We start from the raw sequence: 7,805 nt of genomic DNA on the forward strand, positions 1-7,805 counted from the left end.
CTCCATAATGTGGTGCCCCCAGGGAGCGGGGTCTGCCTCTTTATTTATAGCCTAGAAAAGCCTCCCACCTCTTCTAGACAAGCGATGTGAGACTAATTCTTCAACCATTTGCTCTGTTGGGCTATTATACATCAACTTGGGTACTCCAATTATCCCTCATGTGAGCCCACTCAAGGGAGCAGCTTGGGGCGCCTCTCTTGGGCCTCTATCATGCCATATAAGCCTCTTCTCACGTCATGGGCCTTGCTTGGGCGTGGGGCCCATTAGTGGTAATTCTTCTTTATTTGTAAAATTAATATCTTTCCACTCCAGACTCCAAATATAGCAAATGATATGTCCGTTTCGATTGTCTCGACGAGTCCTTCGCAATGGTATAGTCCAAATCGTTATTTGACATATTTTTATTTGATGGAAAATTGCATATTCCTACAAACAAGTGAGAACACCAAAACTCGTGGAACTCGTTAGAATCAAACCCTACAACTATGCTTTATGGTTGATATCATGTTATATTGAGCAATAGTTGAGGGTTAAAATAGGTATTAAGGACCGTCAACAAGTTCCCCCAAGCTTACCCTTTGCTAGTCCCTTAGCAAAGCATAACTAGTAAACTTGGATCAGGAGTTGCTACAATGCTTTCACGCCTCACAAGTACACAAGTATTCAAACAAAGACTCCCCTCCAGATTAGAGTGAACTATTCTGACTCAAAACTCACCTATTTTACCTTTCACCATGGGGCTTATAGCTATCACTTAGGTCTTGGGCAGTTGAAAGACAGAACAGTTATGTTGAGCACTATGCTACCCCCACTATACCACAGCCTATCTACAGCATCCTACGGACGGTCGCTATAAGTTAGTATAGCGACCTACGGACGGTCGCTATAAACATATAGCGTCCAAGTTAGCCGGTCCCCATAAGTGGCGTTGCTATAAGTTTTAGCATCCGACCATACTTATAGCAACCGACCGTTGGACAGGACGTTGAAAATATAGCGACCAACCGTTCGACACCTTTTAGAAACTTATAGCGACCATTAGTCAGGCCCTAGTATTATATAGCGTCCAACTATCAGACGCTATCCATACTAGAAAATAACAGCATAATTATTCATTAACAACATGATTAGTACTAATCATACAATCAAACATACAATGAGCCATAAAATCACCAATTCCATTTTAGTCAATACACAATCATATCAATGAAGCTCATCATAGCTCACAGTTATATTATATCCATAAACATTGTCTTGTGTCATTTTCCAAAACTTGCACAAATAAGATACATGGAATACAGTTTGGCCATCAAGATATGCATAGCTCATAGATGCTTGCAATAGTTGCACAACTCACATCTCATGGTTTTCTTGCACTCATTACAAAATGATTTATCACTTAAGTCTTAACAAAAGCATTTATCTCTAGTTAAGATGTCCAAAATAATGCAGGCCATGTGTTCACTTCCATCCAACTGCTACCTCGCCTTTACCTCCCACCTGCAATATATTGGCAAAGCAATGTGATGCTCTTACAGATTCTAGTTGGAGTTGGCAAGCTTCTGTGCTTCTTGTCTTCTGCTAACGTTTTTGTATATCCAATTGCCAATGCAGGAGTTTGCCTTCAGCCATGATAACATGTCAAAAAATATCACATTAGGAGCCTACTCAGGGAAGGAAAAAACAATAGCAACAACACAATTAATCCCAAACATGCTCAGATTGATCCTAATTGAACATAGCTAAATTCATTCACTATGCAGATTCTCAATAGAAAACAACAAAATAAAAAAATTATCAATGTTTGATCTGCAAAGCAACTTGGTTCTGCTGACTTTAATACTTTATTTTGACAAGTGTTTCAGTTATCAAAAGATATCTAGATGGGCCATATGATTAAATAAATTTGGTTACTAGGTTTTCTGAACTGCTAGTGTCGATCAGGAAAAGGAAGGGCAACTTTTCTAAACGGCAGCACGTTAAACAGAGTACTGACTGTCATGAAAAAGTACATTCTAATTTTGAGTTGAGAACTGTATTTGACTTGAGAACTGTATTCTAAACAGAGTACTTCTTGTCAAAAAAAAAAAAAACAGAGTACTCGAACAACATGCATTTGTGTCCGTAGGGGCTACTAATTTTACTAGCACCTAGACAGCCCTTATCAAACTATTATTGAAATGTGGATGTCCAGAGGATATTTTTAATTAGGAAACATGATCACAAAAATAATCAGCATCATTTTTCTCTAATAATGTTACAACAACAAATAGTTGAACTTCCAACTACAGCAAGCAATTATTTACCAACTAAAAGTATTTTTAGAACCAAAAGCACAGAAGAACCTACCTTTAGAAAGTGTTTAGATTTAAAAGATTGTCTGGACAGCACAAATAAGAATATTCAGTCTTGTCCTATGGTGCCTGATCTTGCCATGCCATTTTCTTCTTCTAAAACAAACAAAACTGTGCAGAAATCACATACTAAAATTAACCATGCAAGAGTACTTGCTGAATGCAAAATGCAGCTGAACACAAGAGGACTTGCATCTAAACTTGCAGTTACTGGAAAGATTTATTCAGACCAAATTCAGTGTACAAGCATTCCATAGAAGGGTAAATAAATTACTTAAATCAATTCAATCTAGACTACAACATCATTAAGCAGAAGAACTTTTCCCTCACGTATATCGTAGTATACTTAGCTGTTGAATGGGGAACATTGAAGATGGATCTCGTGGGGGTCGTGGACTTGTGGTGCCTCCATGTCATGGATCCGGCGGATTATGTCTTCTTCCTCCATGTGCGCAGGTAGTCAAGTACCTCGGACGTGGCCGCAAGCCCACAACAGCATGAACCTGCTTTCCTAAAAAACACCATGGATCTGCTTTCTAAAAAATGGACCTGCGTGGGGAGGAACAGGGCTCACCTCGCCGGATTTGGAGAAGCGAAGGTGATGTCGACCATGCTTGCATTGGGCCACCCTTCGTTTGAATCTCGCCGGCCGGGGCAGCATGCCGGGGAGCCGCCGGCCTGGGCACGCGACAGGGGGCAGCGTGGGGGAGGCCGCGAAGGGGAGCGGCGAGTGGGTCGGGAGCTGCCGGTCTGAGCGCGCGATGGGGGGAGGGCGGCAGGCCGCCATGGACAACTGGTGGGCAGGGTCACGCGACGGGAGCACGGCGGCTGGAGAGAGTGGCGGCGCTGTTGGGGAATTAGAGAGGCTAGGTTTTGAGATAGAGAGAGGGGCCAATTCATCTGACTGACAGTGGGGCTCTCCAAATTTTTTAGGCACCATGACATTTTGGTCTCCATTTTGTAGGCGCGAATGAAGCTGAGTAGTACGGGCGTGCTTGTCTAATTCCATATGCCGACCGACCGACGGACCCAATTTATCATCTATACCGACCGACCGGCGGATGCTAAATCAAAATAAAATTACCGTCCGATTGTTGGACACGGCAAACAATATATAGCGTCCGACCCTATGTCACTAAGTTATAGCGACCGACCGACCAACGCTATTTCGATACTTTTAGCGACCCTCGGTTGGACTCCAGTTTGGGCTGTGGTATAGTGCCCCTCTTTGATCAACTATTATTCCAAAGTTTTGCAAGATTTTCAAATAAAACTTAGAGTTTCCTTGTATGACACTTTCCAGTCTTCATATGTGGTATTTTTGGATCCTCTCTAAGGCAAGTGAGCATGCCTTCTCTCTGCTCTCAGAATATGTGGTATTTGTATCACTAAGACATAGTTGCCTTCTCTCTCTCACCCTACTTCTAATTGGCTTATGTGGAGTTCATAGGTGGGAAAGACAAATCAAACCTAGTTGCATGTATTGCATAGTTAAACCATGGATCTAGAGAAACTAATTATACAATCAAGTCATAAGTGCATATGAGTGTAGTTAATGAAGTGAATAATAAGAATGAAAGTGGTAATGAGCGGTGATAACTGATGGTGAATATCTTATTCCACAATTGCTCCTTGGGGATAACATACTTCCCTAATCTGAGAAAAAGGATTTGGTTGTCTTTCTTTTCTTTTGCATTGGGACTTTTGTCCTCTTTCTTTATTTTTCTCTTTTCTTCTATCTTTTTCTCTCTCTTTTTGGAGATCATCCATCCCTTTTAATTCAATGTTAACAGTAGGGAGTATCAACTGGTGTAACTGGAGCTTTATTGGATAAGTAGAATAAGACATTGAATATTTTTGGGTGTCCTCTCCCAGTGTAGGAGTAGAACATTTTCTAAGTGGATATAGACTGTGTGTGAGTGAATGAAGGAATGCGTACTCCTAGGGTAGGAACAACATATGTGCATGTCTCTAGGATAGAAACAACACAGAGTGTAGTGCGTATATGTGGGTGGTACTTCCAGGAACAGAAGTAGCACATAGTGATTGTGGTGGATGAAAGTGGTTGCATACTTCTGAAGACAAAAAGTAGCTAAGATCAATAGATATAGAGCACATAATATTGACTTTAACTGCATGACTAGTTCCATAGGGTCTACACAGCTTAACTACTCTCAATGTTTATAGGTTGAAATATAAGTGGAGGTTTTCCTAATCTAGTAAGCATGAGTAATTGGCTGTGGTAGGAATTTTAAAACTCACGTCATAAAGGAACTCATCATGTAGCAATTTAAGATTTTCAAAATAAAATTCTCTAGAATTCCAGCATCTCTAGGAGCAAGATTGATAGCAGCTCAAAACCTTCAGATATCATATCCGTCAACTACCTAGACTTAGATCAAGCATTTGCTACCATAAGTTTTAGGCTCAGAGCAAATCTTAAGTCTAAATAGTTGTGCCTAAAACTTAAGAGAGTACAACGTTGAAAATTAGGTACTTGCAAGGAATTACGGCAAAGCAACTATTCATCATCTCCATATAAGAGTTAATTCTAGAGGTTCATCTTAACAGATTCATCAAGAGCTTTCCTAGCAAGATTAATTATGAAAGATAAAACATTTATTGGGTTTCTTAGATTATTCATCTTTTATCTTGTCATAACGCACTAGGAATAAATATATTAATGAGTAAGGGATACTTAGCTCGGTGTACGGGGGTTGCTCTCCCCCAAGCTGGATGTTGACATAGTCTGTTGAGATTGCTGACGGGCAGTGAAGACATACTGATCCTCCTGGAGTATCGTAGGTACTTGCTATCAGAAACAACACTTGCCTCGTGTGAACAGTACTCTGACAGGGCATAGGACGTCCTTCTGTCTATTAGTTCTTTTTGGTCCTTTGAAGCCTATGAAGCTCAAATAGACAACAAAGCTTGTGGAACTAATTAAGCGTTAGTAATAAACCTCTAAACTTTGAGAGTCTAGAACTTTCTTATACCCATTTATCTTTTTGCAGGATCAATATTATTTTTTTTATATACTTTTCATATTTATAGTATGCAGATAGGAAAATAAATATGCTAAAACTTATTTTTGTGCCACCACAGTAGATAAGAATGTAAACTGTTGCATCACATATTAAATACACGGGGCTTAGTAGTTTTCTAAATGCAATGCAATACATTTTTATTTTCTTTTCTAATGCATAAACAATAAAGGTGCAACTACTAATGCTGTTAAGAAAAATAAATATGCTTAAAGGAAAATGTAGATAAATACAAAGTTATCTCTTGGCATGGCGTTCGGTGATTTTAAGTCCTCCAAACATTACCTCTTACCATGTTAATTCTTAGGTGCTTTATCTGGTCCCAAAGGTGGAGACCATGATAGTTGCACCTCTTGAGATGGTGTCACCTATGTTTATTGCTTCTCCAACGGTTTAGAGTCAAGCACAAGTTCTGGGAGCTAGAAACATCTTCGCTCTGTGTGCATGTTCATAGATCTAGGATCTTCACTTTAGGATTCTCAGGGAGTTCACTAAAGTGTGTCTTGCTCATAGAGACAAGGCAGAGATCAAGTGCATGAGCTCTGTTGGTGTGAAAACTCCGACAGAACCAAAAGGTTTATTCATTAAACTCTAGCCTTTGGCACATTGAATGAGATAAAGTTGATGTTTATGTGTTTTGCTCAAACTAAACATGGGTGATAGGAACAAATGATTAGCAAGCTTGTATCATAAAACACTTGGCCGATCAGATTATTCAATATTATAGAAGAATGGTCTATCTATGCATTTAACTTCATAATTATGACTATCATCTTCCAAAGATAGGATGTGCAATATTTTAGATCATTGAATTAAAAACAAGAGATGTTACCTTTTGTATTGAAGCATGTTGAAGCCGTAACATCTTGTGGAAACTTTCCATGCTTGGCTATTTTGTCTCCTTTGTTGTACTCCTTTCTTGCCATTATTTGTTCTCTGTCTTATTTGTGCTTGGACCTTTAGCTCTTCTTATTATTTTATCCCTACAAATCAGTGGACAACACATACCCAAAGGAGTATACAAGTAATGACAAGGGCATTGTCGTAACACAAGGCTAAGGGTCAATTCCTATGCTATAAAAGAAAATGTTTTAACATACTTAGCATAGCACATTTATTATTCACAATTACTCATTTCTAAATGATTGATTTTATTTTTCCATCTTATGATTTGATTCTAAATATAGGCATTGTGAATCAATTCAAACTCATAGAAATAATGTAATAGTAAATTTAGAGTTTGCAAACCAACGTGTGCAGCGATGAGGAAGACCTTAGTTGGATCATCTAGAGTTGACCTTATCTTCCTCATGTCTCAGCTTCTCAACCTCAGAGGTGAGAGTGCAGAACGTTGCATGCTTTTCTCTTGACAATCTTTTCTTGATTCCTGATAATTAGTGGTTGGCAAGAGAATGCAACTTCATGGAGTGAGTGCTTTTGATAATGAATCATGTTTTGTGGCACCCTTCTTTCTTCTTAGCTACGCGTGAGTTGTGTCTCCCTTCATCTCTGGTATGAGTTCATCTTAGGACTGTCCCAATTTATATTCCAATATCTACTATAGCATACTATCAGCTCAAAAATCAACATAGACACCATGTCTAATTTGATTCAAGAAGGCATTTTAACCACGTGTAATTAAAAGCCTTTGAGAGTAAGATCACCACTCCTAAACTAGGCACCATGCTTTATTTAAGAGATGTCTGAAGCTACTCCAAACCTAAACATATACTGTAGCAAACAAGGGTAGCATGAGAGCATTACAGAGATTTACTCAATAGTGATGGTAGAGTATGATCGCAGTGAGAAATATTATTTTATTTTTAGACGTAGATGAATTGTATGCATGCAAGGAGCTAAACATGATGTGGATGCGAAAACTAAATGAAGTGGATGCATGGATGATTCAAAGTAAACATGCAGTGGTATGCAAGAAAATAAAAATATAACTACTCATAAGGTTTAAAGCCCATGAGTAAGACTATCTCACCTTGATCACACTTACCATGATGCAGAACTGGGATGAGTGGCGTAGCGTAAATATCTGTCACATGTGATGGGGGTTGTATTCTTGTGACGATGACCTTTTCTCCAATCTACACATGGTTAGAATAAATAATATATATGTGTATACACAAACTTGTGAGATGGCAGGGTTCCAGAATGATGGATCATGAATGTTCAAGCACCCTGGGTTCTTCAATCTTGTGGAATCTTGTCGCAAGGTCGAAGCGGCATCTGCTGTCCTGTCTATTCCACACTCAACAGAACAAAGCGGTAATCCTACTAAAGCTAGAGACATATTAGATTAGCATATATCAAGATCATTATCAAAATCTTTACGCCAATTATTTCCCCGGCAACGGCACCAAAAATGTTTGTTGGTATTTTTTATGCATAATTAAAA

At 39.0% G+C, this 7,805-nt stretch overlaps 1 long non-coding RNA gene across 1 annotated transcript; it reads right to left on the minus strand.

The window, feature by feature from the left end:
* On the minus strand, positions 1,204-3,262 carry LOC110430125. Its single transcript, XR_002447366.1, has 2 exons — positions 2,350-3,262; positions 1,204-1,622 (listed from the first exon to the last, which is right to left on the minus strand). It is a non-coding gene; the product is annotated as an uncharacterized LOC110430125 (long non-coding RNA).

Source organism: Sorghum bicolor, chromosome 9, assembly GCF_000003195.3.
Source record: "Sorghum bicolor cultivar BTx623 chromosome 9, Sorghum_bicolor_NCBIv3, whole genome shotgun sequence".
Lineage (NCBI taxonomy): Eukaryota > Viridiplantae > Streptophyta > Magnoliopsida > Poales > Poaceae > Sorghum > Sorghum bicolor.